A 26,686-nucleotide genomic window follows, 5' to 3' on the forward strand; every position below is an offset into this window, starting at 1 on the left:
TTCTAATCACAGATCACATGCTTTTTCTCTTTTTGCCTTTTTTTTTTTTGTTTTTTGCACAGTCATAATCCAAGTTTAATGTTGCTTAGGCTACAAAGTAATCTCTATCATCAGCTCCCAACAACTGCCCCATGTTATTGCCATGCCCATGAGCTTGGGTGGCAGAACAAGGGGCCACGATGCCAGCTGCGACACACGGCGAGCAAAGCATCGCCTGCACCTACACAGCAACAGCCTCATTTGGCAACTCGAAAGGTTTGTCTACACTTAAGACAAGTTCCTGCTGGTGCAAGCATCCAGCTGCAAGAGCAAACCTCACTCCTGCAGCTGGCAGAACTCTTCTCACCATTGCAATTCCCTGAACGGACTAAGCCACGCCAACAAAAAGCACTTTTTTTGCCAGCAGAGCTGACTCCTTGGCAGAGCTGCTGCCAGCATTCTGACAGCCACTCTATAGCAACACCCACTTTTTTCCCCCTCCCAGTTTCCTACACTTGCACCTCTACACAGAAAAACCCTAAATTTAAGGCAAGAAACAAAGAAAAAAAGAAAATAGGTGTCAGGAAGAGGCGACGCGTGCCCTGCTGGCTGGCCAGCATCTTCCCACCTAACCTTGGTGAGGGTGCGGGCTGATTATTCCCAAGCCTCACCACACTAGATGAAGTCAAACATACGCAGTCGTAAGATCCTTTCACCTGAATCTCGGGGCTCCCAACAGAAGCACCGGGAGCGGGGTGGATATTCGGCCCCAGAGTAGGCAGGGCCCCATGCGGGCTTCTCTCTGGCTCTGCTCCCCTCCCTGGCTGCCATGGGAATCACCCGATGACTCTGGTGGGACCCCATGCAGGACAGTGTTATCATGCCAGTGGGCTGCTGAAATAGCCCCCTGGTCTTTGCTTGAGTTTCATCTCAGGCAAGAAGAGCTTTGGAACCCGAAACCATGACAAATGGCTCCTACTGGGAAAAGTGCGGAATATTTTGAGGAGGGAGTAATTGATTCCTCATTTCTTTCCCGCACACAGAAAATCTGATCTCTCTACCAGATTTTCATTTGTGAATGAGATTACAGGATAACGCTCAGTTCCAGTGCTTGCCTACAAGTATTCCTGTGAAAAAACTCAGGATTTTGTCATAAAGGTATAAATTACCCAGCTGCGAGCAGGAGACACAGACCTGCTGAACACCCAGCTGTCTTTCTCAGCAAATCTTTCACTCCAGACAATGCATTACACGACCTTTTCCCAAAATGAGCAGAAACTTATTTGCATGGAAACTTACTTGTACAAAAACACACTTGCCTTGCTTTATTCCCTATTTTTGCGGTTCTTGGTACTCCGGCAGCGACTGCGTGCCAGAGCCCTGCGTTCCAGCCAGTCCCCGGCAGCCTGATGCAAACCATGGCTGGCAGCCGCCTTCGCTGCCACAACCTCCCGGGAGCAGGGTGTCCCCCCTTGCCCTGGATTCAGGGGACCTGGGTGACCTCGGCCGCAGCCACCCGGCCTCCACCGTGGCCGCAGACATCTCCCAGGGGAAGAGGCAGCCAAAAAAGCCTACTCACCAGAAGCAAAAGCCAGCATTTTTCAGAGGCCGTTTGGGAAGGTGGCAAATAGGAAGTCCGGATCTGAAGGAGTTGACTCAAAGCGCCCTGCTACATTCATGCGGCGGGAACTTTGCCGGGTAAACCATTAACCACCATAAAGCAGAGCTGCATAACTCCTTTATCATCAGGCGAGACTCACACACAGCCCAAACACACACGCGGGCGGCATGTGTGTGTATATATATATATATATACACATACACACACGCATATATGTACAGATATACAGACATATATAGAGAGAAAGACATACAAATACGCAGATATGGTTTTTTTCCGAGGGCAGGGGAAAACGCCGGCACTCCCCCCCGCTCGGGGCGAGGCAGGCGCTGCCACCGCAGCCCGGCGGCGGGGCCGGGGGGATCCGCTCCGCATCCCCCGACGGCGAAGGGGCCGCCCGCCCCGCTCCGCGAAGGTGCAAGAGATGCGCGGAGCGCCCCGCGCCCGCAATCCAGCCGGGATCTTTCCAACCCTCGCTCCCCAAAAATACACCACCACCACCCCCCCAAAAAAAAAAAAAAGCCGGAAAGCCTCCCCCACCCCAGCTCCGCTCTTCTACGGTCCCCGCGGCGGGAGAGAGCAGCGCGGGTCTCTCGCAGCCCCGCTTAAGTTTCCGCGGGCGGCGGCGAGCGGCCGCCCGGGCGGCAGCGGGGCAGCCCCAGCCCCTTACCCGGCTGGCGGAGCGGGGTCCCGCGGCGGCCTGGAAGCGGCGGCGGCTTCCTGGGAGCTACAACTCCGCGGCGGCGCCCGGGCGAGCCGCGCGCCTGCGGAGCGGCGGCGAGCGGGGAGGAAAAGAGGAAATGAGCGGGAGGCGCATTGGAGGGAGGGGGAGGAAGGAGCCGTCGCCGAGGGACCGGGGAGAGCGAGGGACGGAGCTCAACTTCCCCGGCGGGGCAGCGGACGCGCCGGGGGGGGGCGGAGCGCACCGCGCCGCTGCTCTGCGGCCGCCCCGCGGCGTGCGCAGCGCCGAGCCCCGCGCACGGACGGGCCGTCCGCCGCTGCCGCCGGCGCTCCCGCCGAGCCGGGCCACTTGGTATCGCCCTGCCCGCCCTCCCCGGGCCGCCGCCGCCGCCGCTGCCGGCGGGCAGGAAGTGCGGGGCTGGCGGGGCAGCGCGGAGAGGCGGCTCCGCGGGGCTGCGCGCCCGCGGAGGGGCGACGCCCGCCCCACCGGCTCTCGCTGCCGGCCTCACCGGCAACGCGGGCGTGGGCTTGGAGAGGGGGTGGAAAAAAGTTTGTATTTTTCTTTTTTTTTCTTTTCTTTTTTTCTTTTTCCCCCCCTTTTTTTAACCCTCAAGCAAATAAGAAAACGATGGAGCAGGACTCCCGCGGCACCAGCTCGCACCAGGCCCTGCACGCATCTGCGGCGAGGCTGGAGGGGGCAAGTTTTGGGTGCGCAAGGCGGACGGTGGCAGCTGGCAGCGGTGGCGGCTCTGGAGCGGCCGCTGGAAGCGAGCACAACAGCCTCACAACACACCCCACGCTTCCCTGCCGAGCAGGGCGATGCAGACAAGCCCCCGTGCCACCCGAAGCACCCCCCGCCCATCCCAGCAGTGCCCCCCACCAAGGCTGATAGCGATACAGGTGAATTTGGTGCAGGAAAAATTGGGTACAGTCAGCTGAGCCTGTGGATGGCTGTAATCCCACCCGGCTGGTGACCGGAGCTCGCGGTTCTGTGCGAGACGTGAACTTGCACAGCTTACCCGCGCACCCCATCACAAAATGGAGGGGATTTAGGGATTGATGCTAATCTGCTTCCCAAGGGAGGTAATTGGAAGCGTTGCTCATAAATACGGCCTGCAGCACAAAGAAGTGAATCCTCCCGTTAGGATATCCCCCCCCTACCCCACCCCACCCCCACTCCTGCCCAGCACATTTTCAAATCAAAAATATATGGAGAATTTAATGTAGTTGCCACTGTGCCTTATCAGTAGCTTTCACTCTGCCTACCTTATAGGAGACTAAGTGGGCACGTTCAGTGCAGTCTCGAGATAAGAACTGAATAGAGCTGAAATCAAGGCCACACCAGGAAAAAGACACTTCAAGATTTTAGCGACAAACCTTGGGAGGCAAGGCAGGGGCAGGAACAAACAGAAAAATCCCACCACCGCCAAAGCAGCAGTTTTTCAAAGCTTATCTCTGTACTAAGACCAATAGATTTTTATAAGGACAGCAAAAAAAAAAAAAAAAAAATTCCAAACCTTTCACATGTACCCCAAAGCCTGAATACATTGGAACTGAATACACTGATGCAAAGAGATGAAAATGCTACTCAACAATAGCCATCTTCTCCAAGACTTTTCAGAAATGGTTCAACCATTTCGCCAGCTTAAAAAAAATAACAAAAATGTCGGCCCAAGGCAAAGAACAAGCTTGGAAATTAAAGAACCTGAACAGTTAAAAACTAGAAGCAACTCGACCAGGAACATATAATGGAAAACTGTATGCAACCACCATTGCTGCCAACTTCACATACTTGAAGCTGGGTTCTCCTTGCAGGAGATGATTACACATTGAGTAATCCCCTTGATTTCCCTGCACACCCTTCTCTGCGCGAGCGAGCGTTGCCTACGTAAGTGCAGCGGCTGCGGGGATGGGGCTGCAGCTCCCGCCGTGCCTCTCCGGCTGCTCTGCCAGGGAGGGCGGTGGCATGAATGACGACACCACCCTCCACCCAGGAACAGGTGGCAACAGCAAGTACCTACTTGAGGCTTCCTCTGAGATGTACAGCTCTCAGGGCTGACGTCTGTTGAGAGGAGACGGTTTGTGGCGTTCAATCCCACTTTCGTTTTTAACGTGGTTGTCGCCTGGTAGCCCCAACAGCAGCAGGTTTTCCTCTGCATGGCACTGCCCCATGTCCTGCAGAGGACAGGTTGTGAGATGAGACCTGCAGCCGTTGCTGGAGGCTCCAGCGGTTCCTCGTGAGGATGCCCTGGTTCGATGGGGCTCGGCGGCTGCAAGCGCCCTGCCCTCGGTTTGGGGTGATTCTCGGGTGGATGTCCCTGTGCTGCATTGCACCCGCTCAGCACAGCGTTCAAACGTTTCTGTCAGGAGCTGCCTGTGCTGGGAGACTCAGGGACATTGTATGGTCAGCAGGTGCTTACTCGAGAAGGACTCATAGCTGCTCCTCTCTTCAAGCCCTCCAATATTCTGTATATTATCCTGTGATAAATTGCATAAATACCGAAAATAATTCTGAGTTCAGCAATTATTGGGGAATACGCAACAAGAACCAAACAAGGCATTATTATCACTTATACCCAACTTCTTTCTTCAAGAATTGCACCTTTCCGGCTGTGACCAGATACGGGATGGTGCAATCCAGATAGATAGCCAACCAAAGAAACACCGCCAAGACTTCAGATGATTTTGAGTCCTGATGCTTGATAAGGAGCAATTCCTGAGTTACAGAAATCCCTTGGGAAACAAGGAAAGATGACCTTAGCAAGTTGTGGGCTGCTCAAAAACAATCTGAGATGAAAAGAAGCTGCAGATTCATTCCTGCAATGAGTTTGCAAGGGCTGCTGCTCCCACTCTGCAGACTCCCAGCTCTGCTGTCCTCTTCAGAGATTGTGCCACGTGAAGACAGTCAAGCCCTGCATTTGCAAGTTAAGATCCACATGCAGACAGTTACTTTCTCATATTATGCACTTAAGTGTGTACTTGAGCGCACTACTACAAGAACTTAGTGTCCTGTGAAAGTAGGCACATTTGCAAGATTGGGCCCACTGGGTTTATCTGGCTTATTTGAAGTTCTTTTGATGGCATATGTTCATTAAGCCTATCTGTAATACTCCCGTGATGACCTAGCATGGTTTTCACAAACTTAAATCCATAGCTGCTCTGGCATCTCACCTTTTGTTTGATTTTTCTTTCTGCTTTTCATTCTGTTTCCCGAGTCAGGAGAGAGAACCAAAGAGGGATTAAATTAGGTTCATCTGGATCATTCCAGCTATGCTGAATTTAAAAATACTGTGTGAAATTCCTTCTGCTGTCTGGGGTTTAATCACCAAGGGATTAGATGGAAGGTGAAGTATTTGAGGTGTGTGGCACGCTGGTATTCTTTAAATATCTGCCATAATAATGTGAGCTTCATAAGGCTATTGCTAATCTTGAATTATTACCTGCCTTCCTGTGGTTTGGCATGATTAACTCAAGGAAGAGATTAAAGCGATATTTACCTTTTTTGAGCAGTTCATCAGCTTGATCTGGACAGCCTAGAATCAAAAAAAACCAAAGGAAGAAACTGCTGGCAAGGATTAAGGATTCAACCCGCTCTTTCCCTGTTGGTTTCCTGACACTTGTCATGGTTGTTGGGATGGAAAATGTGAGTGCTTCAGGAAGGGCTGGTCGGCAGCAGCATCCTTGAAGGTGGCCGATTGCTCCAGCCACTTTCAGGCCAGGTGTCTGGTGGAAAGCTTGCGTGGGTCAGACAGGCTTTGATCTGCCTCTCCCAGAAGAACCAGGACTTGCCTCCACTGCAGACAGTGACAGCAAAAGCACGATTTCTGGCTTTGAGCTGGGGACACGGTCATCCTGGTCATGCCCACACTGTCCTCCTGGAAGCGGATGGCACTTCTCTGGGGGAAGCTGCTGGCCAGCAGTTTAGCCTGGGAAGGAGGGTTTGCAGGACAATCTCGGAGCGGTTGGAGGAGCACCCCCCTCCATCACTGAGCATCCTCACAACTTATATTTGATGGAAGAAAGCAACATTTTGAAAGACATAAATTATTTTTTTCATCCTGTTTTAGTCTTGCTTTTGGAAATCCCTCACAGAGGAATCACTTTAGAGAAATTCAAATGAAAACAGCAATGAAGAAGTGCAGCCGGTGTTATTTCACTATGATAAAGCTAAGCTGGATGGCAGGTGCTTGGGGAAATATGAGGGAAAATTGTTTATCAGAACTATTTTCTTTGATAACTTATGTCTTCCAGTAATAAAAACCTGGATGCTAATCTATAAAGCCTCCCATTTTTTTGCTACCAGATGCTGGGACTTCAATCTTTGCCTGCATCAGTTTAACCCCTCTTTGTGCTCCTTTCCTTTGCATTTCCAGCTTGGACATACGAGGCAAATAAACATAACTTGGGAAATGCCAGCTGCAGGCATTGCTCTCACCTGCAGTATGGGCAAGGAACATCACCTGAACAGGCAGACCCAGTATTTAATGTACTACCAAAACAAATATGCCAAGGGGTTTTGCAGGTAGTCTGGATCACAGAAACTGGAGGTGGAAAAGAACGGGTAGGATTTTACAATGCATTTTCCTGCCAAAGCAGGATTGTTCCCTGCAATATCTTCTAGTGTACTTTCCTGGCCTGTTTTAAATGACCTTGGAGTATGGGAAGAGGTGGGAGCGGGGAATCAGCTAGTACCCACCAGAGTCTCTTTGTCTAGTTTGAATAATATAATGTGGAGCAAGTGCAAATGGGTGTTCAGAGAATTTAGTTACAACACAATATTTAATGTAGGTTTTTTGCATGCTTTTTCATCTTCAACCTACTTGCTATTCCTGCTGCTGTGCCAGTAACATCAGATAGATATTAAAAAAAAAAAAGGAACAAAAATAGTGGCAATACTCCATCATTGCCTGAATTCTGCTTTTTCTCTTAGCAGGAGATTGTCTTGGGTGCTTTCTTCCCCTGAGAGGAAAAATGAATAGTAAGAGCTGTGATGATTGACAGCAAGCCTGAGAACAGCAGATGTGAGCCTGCACAGCTGGACAAAGAAAAAAATGCACTTTGCTACCTACATTTGTATTAACGTTGCCCCAGGGATACCCCAGTGCCTACGGGGGCCTTAGCATATGAACAGCCATAGCCACCGGGTACATTTACATATATAAGAACGCTTGGTGTCCTTTTCAAAGTCAAAGAGAGCAACGATTAAAGTAACATAAAGGAAGTTTGGCTGCGTGGTTTTTCTCTCCGATAATAGAATGACTGAGGGAGGAAATATTAAAAAAAAATTAGGGCTGATGGAGGTGATGAATTTATGAATTAAACCAGCACATTTTCATTTCATTTACTGTTGTCTACCAGTTTATTACATGGGAATCCAGACACTAAAGTTAGATGTTTTAATAAGATTTTAATATTAAAGCTTCTTACACAAAAAGGGAAAAAACATGCTAAATAATAGGGAAAATTAAAAAGCCTCATTTATCTCCGTGGTGCATTACTGTAGTTTTGCACTCTGGGGTTTGCCACAATGTTTGCTGGGATTTATCATCAAAAAAAGTGGGGGGTGGGGGGCATTTTAACTAAAACTATTTAAAAAAAATGGAATATCCTATGCTCCATAGCCTGCACATGCTTATTTCGAGTTGCATCTATCAAGAATCCAGTTTTCCCGCTGGCTCTACACATAAGGATACCAGTTACCAGGGCAGAGCAGCAGGGCCTTGGGTGTCCTCCTGTGATCCCATGGCATTCCCACCTGGACTTGGCATTCCCACCTGGGCTATTTCCTCACACTGGCAGCAGCAGCAATTTCAAAACACAAAATGACGTGTTTAATTTGTCCAAGCAGAAAATAAGAAGGAGCTTTCGAAATGGAAGAGGTCCCACAGAGCTGTCAAAAGACTATTGTGTCTATGGGATGCAACAGAGTGAACTCTGGGGTTGTAGTCCAAAATTCCACATTTATTCTGAGAGGTGGGATAGCGTAAGAAAACTCAAGTGTTTCTATGCAGCAGAAAATATCAATGCTGTTACTTGTTTCTATTCTGAACCACAATAGGAAAATGCAAAAGCCAGAAATTAAGTGTGAAAAATGTCTAAATGAAAATCAGTGTTTTAGCCTGGCATTACAAAAGCTTTAAAAAGCAAAACAAAACAAAGTATTTTTGTTCAATCAGGGCAATAAAAAATGATATAGTAAAACTCGGTATTTCCCACAGTGACTTTTTGTTTTCTTAAGGCCACTTTCTTCATATGGCTGAACAAAAGAGGAAAAGAAGGAAACCCAACAGCACTTTCTGGGATGTTGGAGCCAACAAGATGCTAATTTAGCACTTTGCCAGCCTGCATGCTCCAGGATGCCTTCCAGAGCCCTGCGAGAGCTGGGACACCCCACACACCAGCATCAGGATGCTGCTGCCCCAGCACTCTGGGGTTAAGGGGTGCTGCATCACGCTGCACCCCTCACCCGGGGCTCAAACCTTCCTGCTGGGACACGCTGGTCCTCATGTCACTGCCATCTGCATAAGCCCACCCCGAAATCACAGGGCCTGGAAAAACACCATTTCCCATGGCATCAGGCTCTCCTGCTCAGTACCCAAAGGTGAAGCCGTGTAGATCATGCAGTGCAATTTGGATGAAGACAGATTAATTTTGGCACGGGTGATGGAGCACTCTTGTATTACTCCTGTTGGTAATTAAGAGAAAGCAAATCACAGGGGAGGACAATAAAAGTATTAATTAACAACACTTTCAGTAAGAAAAAAGTTAGTAATTTTAAAAAGGTTGGTTTATGCCTGGAGAAAATCCTTAAATAGGGTAATCACATTGTTGGGCATTTGACAAATGCACACTAATAATTAAATGGTGATATTGATTACGCGTTTAGATAATCACCAGATCCTCCGTGCTATTGCAGAAGTGTCCCAAATCTGCTGCCTCGAGCTTTGATTTCAAGGAGTGAAAAATCATAGAATCATAGTTTGGGTTGGAAGGGACCTTTAAAGGTCATCTGGTCCAGCCCCCCTGCCATGGGCAGGGACATCTTCAACCAGACCAGGTTGCTCAGAGCCCCATCCAACCTGACCTTGAATGTTTCCAGGGATGGGGCATCTACCACCTTTGGGCAACCTGTTACAGTGTTTCATCGCCCTTATTGTAAAACATTTCTTCCTTATACCTTGTTTGAATCTCCCCTCCTTCAGCTTAAAGCCATTACCCTTTGTCCTATCACTCCATGCCCTTATAAACAGTCCCTCTACATGTTTCCTGTAGGCCCCTTTAAGTACTGGAAGGCTCTTGTAAGGTCTTCTTGGAGCCTTCTCTTCTCCAGGCTGAACAACCCCACCTCTCTCAGCCTGCCCTCATAGGAGAGGTGCTCCAGCCCTTTGATCCTACAAGTGTGCAGACAGCCACGTTTCACTCACTGGCCTTTGCCTGAAAAATCCACGTGCGATTCCCATCGGACGGCATTGCAGCGTACGATCCCACGAAGCCATGGCAGCCTGTGCACTGAGCAAAAGGTGCTGCTGGGGCCTCTGACCCGCTGGGCACTGGGCTTAGCTGGGACGTGCTTAGCTGGGATGGGCTTAGCTGGGATGGGCAGCAATGCAGGCTCAGTGCTTGACCTGGTGGGTACAGGAGGAGGGGGAGGCAGAAGAACCCATTAACGTGGTGGGCCTGGGGCAGGCACACAGGGGAGCAGCATCCCCCCCCAGGAGCTTGAGCAGCAGCTGGTGCTGCTCACCCGATGGGGATATCACAGCAAAATGTAGAGGGCTCTTGCTGAAATGGGAGGACTTTTCCGAAGGGCAGGTTACTTTCTGGCCTTGCCAAGCATCCTGCCCTACCTTTGCCGTAGTGCTACCAAAACATTCATTGTTTATAAAAACAAAAGACAGAGGGGCAGCAACTTGGCAAATAAAAGCAATTGCGGTCTTCAGGGATGTATAATCACGTTTTATCAGAACACAAACCATGAGGTATTTTGCTTCAAGCAGAGGATATTTTTCTCCCCCTCCAAACAGACAATAATCCAACAAAAGGCCCACTAGCAGGATCCTGGACAACGCGTGACACCATGTTCTCATCAGCATCCCACTGGTGTTCTGGCAAGGTACCTGGTGCTCACGGCATGCGCCGGTGCAGTCGCCTTCAGCTGATACACCCAACAGTGTTCAAAGGCAAACAGAGGCACAGCTTATTGAAGCCACAGCAGCTTCTCTGCGCTCAGATTACCATGCAAATACCGCCAGATTTTTCATATTATCATGATACCAGGTGTCCTGTTTTATATAAAATGATATCCAGGCAAGTAAGAGAAATTCAGTTACTGACTCTGTGCTGGGGGTATCTGAAAGACATTAATTCTGTCTGATAGAGACCTTTAGAGACATCCCTTCATGCTGACAGAGATTAAGAAGCAATAAAGGGCACCCATTGTGTTCCTGAACCAGATAAATTCCTAAAAAGTGCTGGACAGGGTCACCTTTAACATAAACGGGTAGAGTTTCAGCACTGCTTAATTAACTTACAGTTTGGCATCGACCATGCAAAGAGCACATTTCTGCCCTTGCACATGTGAACTCCCGAGAGCAACACAACTGCTGCTTTGCTTTGGGCTCCTGTTGGGAAGAGCCAGCCTTTAGTGGCATATAAAATTTAGTTTTTGGTAATGAAAAGGTAGGTAAATGAGTTACACTATCAGGGGCAGAAAGCAAAAAGTAGGGACTCTGGAGCCTTTGGGGTCTTCCAGTGTCTTCCTCTCCTGGCTGCTTCTCTTTATGGTTTTCTTTCACATTGACAATGCATTTTTCCATTGGAAAAAAGGTTGTTTTTGCTGAGTTATCTCTGCAGGAAGTCTCCGGTTCTAGCGGGGTCATCTCCTCCAGGCAGCGGTGGGTGCTGGCGACTGCCGCCTTCCCCAAGGCAGGTCTCATCCCTTGGTGGTGGTGTTGAAATAAAAATACAGACATCCTATTAATAGCCAAACTGTAGACCACTCCAGATGTGGAATTTGGTTTCTGAAATTACAGACCCAACCAAGCCAGGCCTGAACCAGTAAAATTCGTCTGTGTTTCCTCTGACTCATAATTGGTTTTTCAGAGAGGTTTTCAGTGAAATTTCTCCAGCAATTCCTGTGTTGTTGCCTGACTCATACTGAAACACCAAAATCATTATTAAAGTGAAATTGTAGCAAAGAGGGTGTGAATACTTGGTATTTACCAGTTTAAAATGCATTACAAACCATATTTCGCTATGGAGCATGCTTTGTCCAAGAATTAAATACTGTGTTATTTACAAAAGCAAGCAAAAAATCTGTCATATAGGGCACAGAGGAAGTCAAGCGCTTAAGAAACAACAATTTTGAAATGTAAGGTTAACTTATTCTTCAATAAACCTTCAATTATCCTCCTGACACATGTAATACTTGTGTTCAGCATCCCACCTGCTTTCAGTCTGAAGCCCCCATCCATGCCAGCAGGGAAGAGGATGCTCAGCCTAAAGGATGAGGTGTTCGGATGTCCTGTGGATGGGCAGTGGTACAAAGTACATGGCTGTGAGCGGCACTTCCCGATCGTGGGAGCAGAAATGCATGCAGGGGTGGGGGCAGAGGTGCACCCACAGCCCCCCCCCTCCGACCATGCAAACCAATGGGAGAGAGGAGTTGGGCAGGTTGCTGAAGCCTCCGTCCCTGAGGAAAGACACAAAACCTATTGTGTTTTACTTCTTGTAAAGGTGATTTGCTGCAGGAATGCTGGTGCTGTCATGCAGGCGTCAGTCCATCGCCCTCCCCATGGGTCGGCAGCATGGGAACAGCATCTCTTTGCCTGAAGAAAGCTGTGCATGGGGGGAACTCGGCCCCCATCCATGGTAGGAATCCAGCTAACCATGCCTGGGTTTTGCAATGCCATAAAGCACAGAGAGCTGGGAAGGTGGGCATCAAAGGTGGTGGGTTTGGGGGCAAAAAATGCTGCAACAATGATTTCTTTGCTTTTTAAATTAAAACTCAAACTGTTGCTGTGGGAGAAGAGACTGAAAAAAATCCCCCAAGTCTGGGAGCTCATATTTACCTTCTCAGCAGCTCTGCAGATACTTAATTTGAACGTTGCTTCATCTCCTGTCTCCCTCATGTATCATCGCTAATTAAAGTGCACTTACCCAAACGAGGATGTGGGAGGCAGAAGAGGCTCAATCTCATTTTCCGCTGCAGTATTGCCTCTGCAGAGCCAACAGCAGAGGAACTGGGGTCCTGCTCAGAGCCCGGCAGCTGCAGTGTGGACCCTTCACTACCACTCCATGCGATGGAAACTGTCAGCGTCTGAGTGGCAACCTCCAGGGGAAAGGGCTCAGTGAAAGACGTGGCTGTGACTCCCCAGGGAAATGGGGTGAGCCTGGCGAGGGAGGGAGCGACACCCCAAAGCAGGAGCTGCTCCCCGCACGCCTGTGCTGGAGACTGCCCTGTCCCCAGCTGAGGAAGCCAGAAGAGCTCTGCTGGCAGCAGCCTCGTAGGTCTGTGATTTGGTGCCTCCAGGCCCTCCAAACATGCCTCAACTTCCAACTCAAGTGAAATTCAAACAAAGCCTTACGGCTGGAAGGACACATCTCCCCCTCTCTGGCATGTTGCCCAGCATCCAGCCATCCCCGACCACACGTCCGCTCTCTCCCAGTCAGCTAAATAAGATTGCTAACTTCTCCCCAGCTTCTGGTTCCAGGCTAGAAGTCTGTCTCCTTCAGCCTCCCCACTGCACCCCTCCTCCACTTTAATCCAAGTCAGAATGTGGGGCTGGTTTTGGCAGAGCACAGTTCTGCAACCACACTGGTCCTCGTGCTCATCACAAACTCTCCTGCCCCACCATGCTACAGGTAGCATCAACCTGTAACGGGTAAAGGGTTACTTTAAAGTCTATGAACACCAAGAAGGGAATACAGATGTTACTAGGCTCAGAGATTATCAGTGCTTCAAAAGATCAAGGAGATGGTGTCAGAGAAGAAAACACTGAACACAGTGTGTTCAACATTTGGCCAAAGTCATTCCCTCGTCCCCATCTGAGGCACCAGCATGCACTACGCTCTACATGAGCCAAATGCACCCGTGTCCGTAAAAGCTGGGGAAAAGCACTGCTGAGAACTTCCACAGCTCTGAATAATTAATTCCCAGAACTATAAAAAGCTACGAGGGAATGAAATTTAGAAAAATCTAGTTTTAGGATAATTATAGTACAAATCAGGAGAGCACTTGGACCCAAGATGCACTAGTAGGACAACTGAGCACAGTGGGTCAAATTCGTACTCGACAGAACTGCAGTCTTCTACAGAGCTCCTCCTGGGACGGATTCAGCCCAGGGAGAGAAAGCAGACCCTGCAGTTAGATTGATGAAGTGAGTAGAAATCTAAAATAGCACCTCTTAATATAGAAAGCATAAAAGAAAGGAGTGAAGTTGTTTCAGGTTAGCATTCCTACCCCAGCTGTAAAGTTGCTCCCCCCCACCCTGCATCCACTATCACATCTACTGTGTTATGAGTCCTGTAAAATCTCCATTTGTTTGCTGACCTTATCACATTCGGGCTTTTTTCAAAGTTCCAGATGCTGGAATTCACATGTTGCTTGTGAACACAGACCTACAATTTTCAAACCAGTTATATTTCTAGTCCGTATTTGTCCTGGTTTTCGGTTGGGACAGAGTTGATTTTCAGAAGAAGCTGGGAGGGGACACAGCCAGGTCAGCTGACCCAAACTGGCCAAAGAGATATTCCATACCATATGATGCCATGCTCAGTATATAAGGGGGAAGCTGGCCGGGGAGGAGGAGTCGCTGCTCAGGGATGGGCTGGGCATTGGGTACCAGGTGGTGAGCAAATTGCACACAATTGTATATTGTTTTATTAGTATTGCTGTTGTTATTTTCCTCTCCTTTTGCTGTCCTAGTAAACTGTCCTTATCCCAACCCACAAGTTTTACCTTTTTCTTCTGATTCTCCTCCCCATCCCACCAGTGCGGAGGAGCGAGCGAGCAGCCGCATGGTGCTCAGCTGCGAGCTGGGACTGAACCATGACAGTCCTTTTTGGTGCCCAATGTGGGGCTCAAAGGGTTGCGATAACGACAGATCTGACCAGAGCGTGTTAAAACAAAGTTGTTTTACTCATTTATTATCTTAGTTAAATAGTTGCTGGTCACAACGGTGTTTTGTTTGTTCATGTGGTATGTAAATATGTACTTGCTGTACGTATTCCCTGCGGTGCTGTTTATCACTTCTGGGAGAGGGGTCTGGATTATCATTTTGCTGTACTGCGTAATATTGACTTATGATGTGATAACATCACTGGCCATATGGTTAAGCTGGTAATTGTATGTGGCATTGCTGTCATGTCTGTACCTTGGACATCTCTCAGAATTTATTAATAATCGCACCCAACTGATGGAGAAGATGGGGGGAAAGGGGGGAGTATACTTTCACCCACTCCTTCACCTCCCCTTTTCCCTTCAGGCTGGTTACAGCAGCCTTTGAGAATTTTGAATATCCTTGGGATGTTGAAGCCAGCATGCTCCTATTGCTACATCTCCTGAATGTGTTCCAGGTCTTGATTAGGGTTACAAAAAATTGTTTTAAGAATTCAACCCAGAGATCTGCCCCAAGGCTGGATAGTCATGGGTGGGATGGCATGTGGGAGAGTATGGGCAGGTATCTAGAGAACTTGTCACCTCCAATGGTTTGGAACTTCACTCCCAAACAACTACAGGACCCTGATAAAGTGATAGAATATTTGAAAGAAAAATGCTGCGGCTATTCCAGAGAGGCACAACTCACCGCACTGTGCTGGGCCCTGGCCAGTATCTACCAAACACTGCTCAATAGCAGGCAGTGCCCGCAGGGGGAAGAGAGGGAAAACAGACAGACAGGCGCTGTGGCTACCCCAACCCCGGCAACGGGCACTGACACTACTCAAGCCCTGGTGACAGGCACAGCAGCTGAACCAAAAAAACCAACCCGTGCCGGTATCAGTCTCCCCTATACACAAGAAACACACACAAAAAATCATTTTGCTTAGTAAGGGATGACGATGAACCTGGACCATCATGAGAACAGGAGGAAGAGGCAGAACCAGAGGTAATCACCTGATCCCTGCAAGATATGCAAAAAGATTTCGGCCACCATCCAGGCAAGCACATTGTTACCTGGCTGCTCCAATGCTGTGATAGTGGGGCCAGTAGCCTGGAATTAGAGGGTAAGGAGGCCGAGCAGCTGGGATCCCTGTCCAGGGAAGGGGGCATAGACAAGGCAACTGGGAAAAAGACACAAGCTGTCAGCCTCTGGAGGCGACTTCTGCTAGGCCTGGGGGAAAGGTATTCCTTCAGTGAAGATGTACATCATCCAGGCAAGTTGACCACCATGGAGGGAGGTATCCAGTACCTCAGAAATTAGCTGTGCGGGACATGGTTTATTATGACCCAGACAACGAGCGGTTACCCACAGATCCTGATGAAGTCCAACACACACAACCCACATGGCGGAAGTTTGTACAGAGTCCACCATTGTCGTATGCCAACTCATTGGCAGTAACAGACTGGAAAGGTGAAAAGGCACCAATGGTGGATGCAGTGGCTGGCTGACTCTGGCAATACGAAGAAAGTCTCTCTTCCTCCCTCGTCTCAGCTGCGGAGAAACTGTCCCGGAAGGTCCAGCAATTCAAAGAAAATATGTCCTGTTCCCCACCTGTATGGACCAGTATCTCAGCTATCAGGACTAAGCATTTCTCTGCTCAAGAGAGAGGATATAGAGGGTACACACCACGAGGCACCCTGCGGTTTTAGCTGTGCAGCCGTGGAGAGGACATGAGGAAGTGGGAGGGAAAATCTACCTCGACCCTACGGGCAAAGTATGTGAGCTGCAAGGAAGAACAATTCCAAATGGGGATTCTTCCAAGAAGATTGCTTCCAGTTTCCAGCTGGCAGTTCCACAGAGTGAGTGGAAGGCTTGATCATACTTATGATCCTCTTGCAGGGACTTCTAAGTCATTATCCAATGACCAGGAATAGAGGGGCCCTGCCTCCAGCCAGGTGGAGGAAAGGGACAACAGGGTTTATTGGACTGTGTGGATCTGATGGCCTGGCACGTCAGACCCACAACAGTATAAGGCTGTAGCGGACAGCGGTGCACAGTGTACCCTAATGCCATCAGCTATGAAGGGGCAGAACCCATCTGTATTTCTGGAGTGACAGGGGGATCCCAAGAGTTAACTGTACTGGAGACTGAAGTGAGTCTAAGTGGGAAAAACACCCCATTGCTGGCTGGGGCTAAACCACGACTTTAGTATTTTTCATGGCAAGTTTGCAAAATTAACCCTGATCCATGAGTCACAGCAAGCAAACACAGATGTTTTCTTCCAGTTTCCCAGCTGTCTAAGCCAGTCACTACAGTGTCCGTTTTAAGGTGTTGAATCCTTGGGACTGCTCGTTTAATTTGTCACTCTCAGATAGTGGGATGTGGGACTTTTATAGCTTACAGACTAACACGTACTCAGGCTGTATACTGGGCAGGTTTTAATTGAATACTGAAGGAGCCAATGTTGTGTGACCAGTTTATGGCTGGCAGCATGCAACCCCAGTGCCCTCAGCATCTCAGCGGGCTCCCCAAGGCTCTGCACAGGGCTCCCCAGGAGAGACTCTGGCCTTTCCATGTTGCTTTCTAGAAAAAGAGCGTACCTGCACAGAGGCCGAAGTTTATTGCCTGTTTTTAATAACAGCAACAGATGACCTGAGAATTCAGTTTCATGCAAGCCAGAAGCAGCAGGGTGCTACAAAAACTGACAAACAGGGAGATTATCACTGCTCCAGAAAAGCTGTTTTAATGTCCACTGCCCTGGTTCAGCATGACTCCCAGTGGCACGGGACCAGGCACTTCCAGTCGTACCTCCCGGCCAAAGACACGTGCAGAATGGCAGAGGGGTCTGTCCCGTGTCAACTCATGTTTCCATGAGCTCCCTGTTATGGCATTATTCATTTCCAGTATGAAGTTATTGGGTGCAGTCATAGCATGCTTATCAAACAAGTACTCTTTTCATAGTGTTGAGCCATGATTTTCTATAGACTTTATTAAGAGCATTGGCATCCTTCAAAGTGAAAGGCTCTCCTATAAGCCCATGCCATTCCTTGAACTTCAAATGTGCATAAGAGGAGACATGTATTATAAGCAGATATCCTCTCCTTCATTTGTAAGTGCGGGAGCTGTTTGACACGACACAAAGCAGCTGGAGAGAGGACGCAAGGATAACTGTATCAGTCAAAAATGCATCCAGCTCTGCTGTGGGGTTCTTGCTGCAAGGGAAACAAAAGGCCATATCTATGAGACTCAGCTCTTTAGAGCTTTTAAGTTCTTAAGTGGGTGGCAGGTAAAGCATCACGTATTTCCCTTGTGTCCAAAAACATTAGGGTCAATTGAAGAGATCATGTGGTGAGGATGTAGATGATAAAGAAATGGAGACTATGCTTATTATCTTATAGGCAAGGCAAAGCAAGTGGGAGCTGCAGGCACAGAGGAGGGCAGGATGACAATTCAAAGCAATGCTGACAAGTTGGGGAAAAGGCCTGGAAAGAAGGATGCGGTTCAGTAGAGACACGTGTGAGGTAGATGGGAACAATCAGCTGTGCAAACACAGCCTGGGTTCAGCTGCAGCAGTTCTGCCAAAAAAAAGGTCTGAGAGGGTAGTTGTGGATTGCAGAGTGAACATGAATCAACAACGTCATGTTTTTGTGGAGAAGACAGATGTTCTAGGGTAGATAAAGGAGGAGCAGAGCCCGTACAATGGGAAATTACCCTTCGACACCAGCCAGAGTGCTGCACTGTGGCGTGAGGAGTGGCACTTGCACAGAGCCCAGCTGCTGAGCAGGGAGGTGGAAAACACCCTGAGAGCAGTAGCTGACTAAATTGGGGTTTAGCCTAAATATGTGAAGCCTGAAGGGAAACATAATCCTCCAGCTATGCAAAATGTTGTCTTAAGTGGAGGGGGATGTTTGCAGTGAGCAGGAGCGATGAGCTTAAATTAAAGCAAGTAAGAGTCAGAGCGTGCATGAAAAAAAAAAATATCTGCAGGTAAGGGCAGCAAACCACTGGACTGGATCGCTGGGGGGGATTGAAATTTCCATCACACTACAAACACGTCAGACAAGTGGTGGTTAGAGATGATAAAGTGGTACAACCTGCCTTGAGGCTGGAGAAGAGATTAAATGAGCCCTTGTGAATCTTTCTAGCCCTGTTTTTCTGTGATTTATCAGAGGATTCACAGCTGCAGTTTTCCACATTTTCAGGGTTTAAAAATGCAGCTCTGCTGGCCAACACCGCAGTGTAGATGTTGGGAGAAAGTGGAAGCCCTCTTGTCTAAGCCCAGTGACACCCCACCACTTTTGTAGTAAAGCCCCCATGAAGTCACCAGCAAGCTGTGCTCCGGTCTCCTCGGGACCTGAGAAAGTAATGCTCAAAGCTTTTCTCTCCAACTTTTTTGGAACTAAAATATCAACACAAATTATGGATGAGCCAAAATAAGAGCAGTATTTCAGTTCATATTCCAGGTTGTTTAACCCTTTCCTCTCCCATCCCTTGTCAACATCTAGGCCTCTTCAAAGTCCAGGTGAAAGAAGAAAACTCAAATTCCTGTCCTGGAAGTGCCAGTGCCAAGCTGTTGATTTTTCTGAATTCCTTCTGCTTTTGTAGCAGAAATGATTCACAAATTGAGATTCACATGGCCTTTCAGTCCCCCAGAAGCTATTATGAATATATTGGCTCAGTTCTAGTTCCTTCATTTGCTATTTTTGGGGGAAGCAGCAGTGCCTCCCGCTGCCTAACAGCATGGTGGGCGACAGAGAAGGACAAAGCCAGACTCTTTGCAGATACGCAGAACAAGAGGACAAGGGACAGCAGTCACAGATGCAGCAAGAGAAATTTCGGTTAGAAACGAGGAAATTTTCATCATGAGGGTGGGTAGTCAAGCACTGGAAAAAGTTGCCCAGGGAAGCTGTGATATCTTCATCCTGGAGTTTCAAAACTCAATGGGAAAAGGCCCTGGACAACCTCTCCTAACTTTGAAGTTATCCATACTGTGATCTGAGGTGGGACTAGGACCCCAGAGGATCCTTCTATGATGCCAGTGGAGGTAAAACAGAAGTTTCCTAAGTGACAGCAGAATTTCCCATACTTCTTCATACCTAGAACACACTCTCCCAATGGATTTAAGTTGGTAACAATCAGCGTGTGGCTCCAGGCTGCCCCCAGCCCTACCCAGTGCCACCAAGCAGCTGACCCAGGACTTGCTGCTGGGTCTGTTCCACATCCTATCCCTCCACTCTCCTTGGCTCACTTCTCCTGCTGGGCTCTGGAGGCTGGTTGATAAGGACAAACATCTCATTTATCTCCTTTGTTTCATTATAACAGAATGCAAATGAGGTGCATATACCAATATGGTCTTAAAAAAAAATAAAAACAATAAATGAACACCCTTTTTTTTATTGCTGTGCCACTGCAGTGTGGGAGAGAACAATTTATGCTAACTCCTCTCCTTTTCTCATAATGTTTGTTGGTTTTTCAGGGCCTTAGTAAATCCACCAAATGTCAGCCACAGAAGACACACCATGGCAGTAATGGGTGTAATCAGTACAATCTCAAAAAGCACTTTACAAAGACTGCAAAGCATTATCCCTATCTGGAAAAAAAAAAAAAAAAAAGAAAAAAAAAAGAAAAACCATCAAGACTAGTGCGTTACTCAGATCACAATGAGCACCTTAAAGCCCTGAAGGCAGCCCAGCCTCCCAGGTCTCACATACGTTTTTACACAGGCTTTGCTCACAACTGCACCAAGCAATATTTGCCCTCGCTGTACCTGCTGAACGTCTAGCCGTGATTACAGGTCACCAGAAAGGGCAGAAGCCATTTTGACTTTCAGAGCCAGGGTGATTTGGCAGAACATGGCTATTAGTGGATGACTGTCTTGTAACCAAGCCAATTTAGCACAGCTCTGGAAACCCTGTGCTGATGCAACCATGCCAGTATACGTAAGGAAACTATCCCATCTTCTTGCAACACCTTTCTGCCTATTAGCTAAACAATAAATTTTTAGGAGTGTCCTGTTTCTTTGCATGGAGGTCAGATATCTAAAGCCAAGATAATGTTTAAAAACAGCACAGAAACTTCTTGGATAAAACGTTAAAACTCTGAACGTACCTTTACGTCCACCATTCTAACAGGGTTGACAGGGCTTTCATCACCTCCATGGTGTGGCTCTCCTGATAAGCGGGGTGCTTAGTCGTAGGTGGTGCTAAAGGAGCCTTTCCGGGTGCTTGCACAGGGAAAGGATGGACGAGGCAATCGATCTGCTTGAATTTAAAAAGACAGATTTATGAAGAATAATTGCCTTCTAACTTGGCAGAGAATGTGTACTGCCTTTAAGGGACTCACAGCTGTGTCCTGTTCTCATGGAGTTAACTGAGCTTAGAAAAAAACATTTGATCTATTCTTTCTTCCTTAATTCAACATAGCTGAGAATCTCCCAGGATATTTCTATTCGAATTGCAGCAGGCTTTCCATTTCAATGTGTTTGCAGTGAATATCTGTCACGCTGATGGCATTTTCTACATGGAAAGTATTACCAACACTTACAGTAGACAGCAGCATATACATCACCCAAATGGCTGACTGTGTGTGTTGCAGGAAGAGCAAGATGGGCTGCCTTTTCCTTTGACTACAAATGCAGCTTGCCTTGAGCAATGTGAGTTCTGCAACCAGATTCCCAGATTTTGTACCATTTCTGCACTAGATTGACAGCTCTGGCATTTAGCTTCATTTAAAGCTAAGCCACAATTAAGTACAAAACAAATAGATCAGGCAGCAGAACCACTCATGTTTGTAACAAGCTTCCAAACTTCATCCATCATTTCCTGCAACTCTGTGCAAAGATGTCTGACTCTCACCTTTTAAAAAGACAGATTTTTTTTTTTAAAGTTCATATTTGCACAGTACTTGAACACAGCTGGAAACTCCCTGTATAACCTTCTTCCCAGGGAAGAGGAGGAGGCAAAATCCCCTGCAGGAGCTCCTGAAAAGTGACCACAGAATTAAATGAATAATACAAAAACCATGAGCCTAAAAGAAGAAAAAGTAAATTTCAGCTCCAAACCAATGCTTCCCCCCCCCCGTTCTTTTTTCTTCTGGATACACAATGCTGCTGCAATAGGCCTATATGATGTTGATGGTATCAGCACTGAAACCAGCATTTCTAGAAATATGATGCAGCCACCACCAGAACCGGTTTGCAAACCCTCTCAGACATTACCTACCTGCCCTGACTGAAACTCTGAAGCTCACATTTTATCTTCTTTTCTTATATGAAGAACCTGAGTAGTTATAGAATCATATTCCCAAGTTAAATGATTAACACTGACAGAAAAGGCTGTCCCATGAAAACAGTGTTTCCAAGAAAGTGCATGAACCCTAAATTCTCTGTATGTTAAGCAAACCATTTCTCCACTGAAAGTATATCTCAAGGCTAGTTGCTTCTATGCAGACTTTTGCAAGGCAAGAAAAAGCTTGTTGTGGCACACACAATGTCTGTTAGGCTCTGTTGGACATAGAGGGACCCAGACATTGCCCAAGTCCACGTTAGGACCTGGGTACACCCCAACTCATCCCTTCAGTCCACAGAAAGGAAACTCTGAGCTTGGTCCCAGCCTGAGGACCGAGGCTGCAGGGGACAGGGCCACAGACCCATGCCTCATTTTAGACTCAGTCTAAGTACAGATGAAGCAGCACTCAATACAAAATTTATGTTAATATATTGTTAATATTAAATTGTTAAATTATATATTTCTGCTAAATCCAATATCTGAGAGTTTTGAATCCTACTCTGTTTTAGAAATAAGACTCTGATATACTTTTTTGCATTGATATGGTGATCAAAAAGGGCCATTTAGGCCATCTCTGCCAGAAAAGCATTGCCCTAGAGGGGTCCTTTTTCAGTCTTGTTTTAAATATCCCCACATTTCCCTGAGAGGCCATCCAAAGGTCTGTTTCATGACTTGCATATAGAATTTCTCCTGGCACTTAACAAGATATGCATATGCTAAAGGCATGCAGAAGTCAAACAAGGCTTTAGGAAGAATTTCCAAATGAGTAAATTCAATTATTTGAGTTTACTCTTGCAAAATCATTATTATTTTCTAGCAGCTCTACAAACAAGCATTCAGCGTCCATGGGATCATTCGTGTTGCATGCCATCGAGGTGGTCAAACTCAGGATGTACCTGGAAGCCCGGGGAAGGTCCCCTCCCTGTACTAATGCACAACTGCCTTCAGACAGCTCTGAGAGCCGGCAGCCCCTTGCACTGCTGCTCAGGGGGCCTGCCGAGACTGCTGGGTGGTCTCCTGGCCCCCAGGCCCCAACAAGGGTGCACCCCTGAGCTCCCTGCAAGACAAATCATCTTTCACAAAACCCTTCTTGGATTCAAGAGCACTAATCTTGTATTGGAAATGTATTGTGCAGAGACTTAAGGCTGCTTCTTCAAAATAAGCCTGCACCAGTCATTCACAACTGAAATACTGCTGCTCACATCTCCCTGGCTCTGAATGGAAGCACACAGCACCCCCTCACACACTCCCGGCCTCCTGCCTTCATGACTCAGCTGCATCCTTCACTTCTTCCCTGGTCTTTCACTTCTGCTCCCAGCCAAGGTACCACACCCAGCCTGTGCTCGAGCTGCAGGGCTGTCATTTTCCTATGATCAACGCCCCTTGGCTACCCGCAAAGTTTAATACCTGCCTGGTCCACTCATTACATCTCCACATCAACCGTGCTCAAATGCTGACAACCCTTCACAGCCCTTTCATTGCCACCCAAATTGTCTCTCCTGTCTGAGATAAGCAGGCCCTTAACCCAGATGGCAAATAAGTGCTAGGTTTCAACATACAGATGTGAATGGACTGCTTCAGGTTTGGCGTGGAAACACACAGAGCTCTTTATTTTCTGCAGCCGCTGTTAATACAAAAGTCATTAAGTTCAATATCTCCTCTCTCCTGTACTTCTCTCCCCTGAAGGAAGTATCATGCCTCCTGTAGTATGATGTGCTCTGCCAGTCTGTCCCAGTTGTCTTGATGAAGCTTGGCAAAGCAATTCAGTCCTTGGCTGGTACTATATAAGTTATTAGAGTGTTCTGAAACACATCTGCCAGCATGTTGACAGTATTATTCAAACACTATCACTAGAGACTAGTCTGCTTAATGTTGTGGCCATGTTCCTCAGAACTGGCCTTGTCCTGCAGCAGTGGCTGAGGAGCCTTTCCACTGAAATGCCTCAATGCTTTTCTGCTTCCCCCTTGTTCTCTCTTGTGTGTATGGTGCACATCAAGTGTCTTTATGCTCCAACTCAAAGCAGTCCTTACCCAAACTGGGCTGCTTCGATCTGTGAATCCCTTCAAACTAAGCTAGTGGAGCAGAGACAGCAAACTCTTGCCTTCTGTGTAGGAAGACGCTCACGTTTTACTTGGCATTATTTATAGTCCATTTGTTGGGGAAGATGCTAAAGAAACTCACTCATCCTGAATTTGATCTTAGAAGGTCCTATGTCATATGTTGGTTACAGATCCATTCATCTCCACACCATCTTCTCTTGCTTTGTATCTCAGCTCCTTCCTGTGCTTTTTACCCTGCTCCTATTCCTACCACTCAGATTACCCCTGTCTATCTTTACATCTGTTCCTCACTCACTAGTCTGCCTCATCTTAATCTGCTTTTCACAGCTCTGCCTTATGCATCCATATGGTTCAACGGCAAGTGAAGCATTTCTTCGCTCTTGGCTCCAATGCCCAATTGCAAAGGAATAGCACCAGAGACTATGCTGGGCTGGAGCCTTGGGCTGGGAGGTGAAATCATCCCAGAACTTACCTGCACCACCATATATCTAAAGTGTACGTGACATAGTGATTTTTTTTTTTCCCCCCTGTGGTTTATATCTTGGTCAGATTTGAGAGAGAGGGAAAACTGAAAACTGATCCAATAGCAAATCAAACCCTCCTACTGAGCTTCAATTCCTGCTCAAAAGTGAGGCACTGCAGTATGGGCTAAAGAGCTCCAAGAATTCTGACTTAAGGAAATTAAACTGGTTTGTGTCGGACTTCTTCCAAATTTGCTGGATCAGAATTCTGAAGCCTGCAAAGCCACCAAGCTCTGGGATAGGCAGCATAATATGTAATCCACTTGGATTCAATCTTATTTGACAAGGCATAAGCAAGTAAAACTAGGACTGATGGTTGGACTTGATGATCTTAAAAGTTTTTTCCAACCAAAAGGATTCTATCATTCTCTGATTCTATGACTTGAGAATGGAAATTGTTTAGTAACTCTAAGTCTACATAGCTGTGCAATTCTAAACGTTCTTCTCCTCAAAGTGTCTGGAGGCACAAAGAAAAGGTAAGCCTTGATGAAATACAAGTTACCTGTAATAGTCTTCATATTTTGTAACATAAAAAATTAAAGACTAAACAAGCTTTATCTCATTAAGTGCCAGAAAAATATCAAGTTTGTTGCCAGCAGTCATCTAGAGCTCCTCCTAAATACCCAGTTCAAGCTTCTGAAAGACAAAAAAAGCAAGATTGAGTTACAAGCTGAGGGAAGACCTTTCATGGTCATCTATCAGGAATCCCTTGCTCAATTATCCAAAGAAGTAGGCGTCTATGTTACCCTGTACTGTGGTGCAGAACATGACATTTCCAAGTAATTTGGGCCTGTCATGGGCTTTAGTTTACACTTAATTAGAAAGGGGTTCTCACCTCAAAGCAAAGCTGACATTTGCTCTCATTTGCTGATGGCGATTAGGTGTTTACCTAGCACTCAACACAGCAGAGTCCCAAGCTTTGCCCTTTGAGTGTTACAACTATATGAAACAACAGTATTACTTCTCTATTACCAGCACAGCTTTTCCCCAGGTCTTTCTTTCCATCTCCATGCTTCACAGAAGCAGGCACCACTGGTCCCACTTCAGTAACAGCAATAGCTGCAGTCTCTGCTCCCGTCCCATCCCAACCCTAACGCTGCAGGCTGCCCTTCCCACCCCAGTCCTCTTTACACATGCGGACCAAGATATTTGTCTCTGAACAAGAGTGGGAGCTCTGCCCTTCACTTAAGTGAGTATCTGCAGCTCCTTTTTGGAGGAACCTGGGACACTAGTTTTTCTGGATTTGGGATCTCTTCTACCCGGTCATCTATGGTAAAGGAGAAAAAAAACAGTACCTCTGGCTTAGGGATCTGCTAGACATTGTTTCAGCTCTTCATGTAAACCTTCCTCCTTGCAGATCACAAGCTGCTGGACCATCCCCAAACATATGCACCCAAGCTGGCTCTGAACCTATCTACACAAAACAGCCCCTGGGCAAGGTGGCTTCATCCCACCGCCCTCATCCTCAGCTACACACACTTTCTCCAGTTGCTGTCACAGCCTTAGCAGAGGACTCCAGCACTGCAGGGGCCCCTTTGCCACTCCACCTTCATGACTTCATTTTTACCGATCTCACTGCCGTAAGTCATGGTGTTACTGTCTCAGAGAATAAACCCCTGCAAATACCCACCTTCAAATAGCCAAGCAGCATCAGCTGCAGATTGCCTCTTGCAGACCCTCACGGAGCTATAAAACTTGCACAGCGTGACTGTAATAACTATACGGCAGATTAGCCAGATCTTCCACTGCACAAAATTTTTAACACACAGAGTCAAATAGCATCTTTAGTCATTTACCACAAAGAATGACACAAACTTCAAAAAGAAAATAGAGCTGCTCTTCTCAATAACTTGGAAGAAGATATGCTCTTTCAAGACTCCATAAATATATCTTCTCCCATTATGTAAAATTAATTTCCGTATCAGACTAAGCCAAAGAATTATAAGGATGAAAGGTTGCTTAAAATGCTCTGTGTTACTGATTTTATCAGTTACTACTCACAGCTTTAAAAAAGTCAATGCCATCTAATAGTGTCCATATTTTATCTGTTGAGAAATCTAATACTCTCGGAAAAGAAGCAATATCAGACTGCATGGTCAGTCTTACTTGGAAGAGAAAATACAATTCTGAGAAATTTAATCTTGAACAATAAGAGAAAGAAAATGGTGAAACCCAGCTGATATGTTGCATATGCACATGGAAGGAGAGAAGAAACAAAATTATTGTGATGAATAGGGAGAACATCTTACAAATAATGCAGATGCCAGCATAAAATATTCTTTGTTTCTGGAGTTGGTAATGAAAGATAAGAAGATTGCTGCAATATCACACCCGTACTATGAGTGCATTGTATTTAACATATAAATTAAAATTCTGTCAATAATCCCAGGTACAGAGTGGCATGTGTACGCGAAGTGTTAGTTTCTGAAATTCAGGA

At 47.1% G+C, this 26,686-nt stretch overlaps 1 protein-coding gene across 5 annotated transcripts in view; it reads right to left on the reverse strand.

Moving 5' to 3' along the window:
- The window catches only part of HPCAL1 (hippocalcin like 1), an 85,892-nt gene extending 65,352 nt beyond the window's left edge, over positions 1-20,540 (reverse strand). The window contains exon 1 of one of the 5 annotated variants that reach the window (XM_054821594.1): positions 20,491-20,540. The gene's annotated coding sequence lies outside the window, so the exon portion shown is untranslated. Of the gene's footprint in view, positions 1-1,558; positions 1,923-2,270; positions 2,735-3,547; positions 3,628-20,490 lie in introns of those variants that run through there. The other 4 variants (XM_054821591.1, XM_054821592.1, XM_054821590.1 and 1 more) reach the window with 4 other exon arrangements.
- Between the last annotated feature and the right edge of the window lie 6,146 nt (positions 20,541-26,686).

The sequence above is a fragment of the Grus americana genome, chromosome 3, assembly GCF_028858705.1.
Source record: "Grus americana isolate bGruAme1 chromosome 3, bGruAme1.mat, whole genome shotgun sequence".
Lineage (NCBI taxonomy): Eukaryota > Metazoa > Chordata > Aves > Gruiformes > Gruidae > Grus > Grus americana.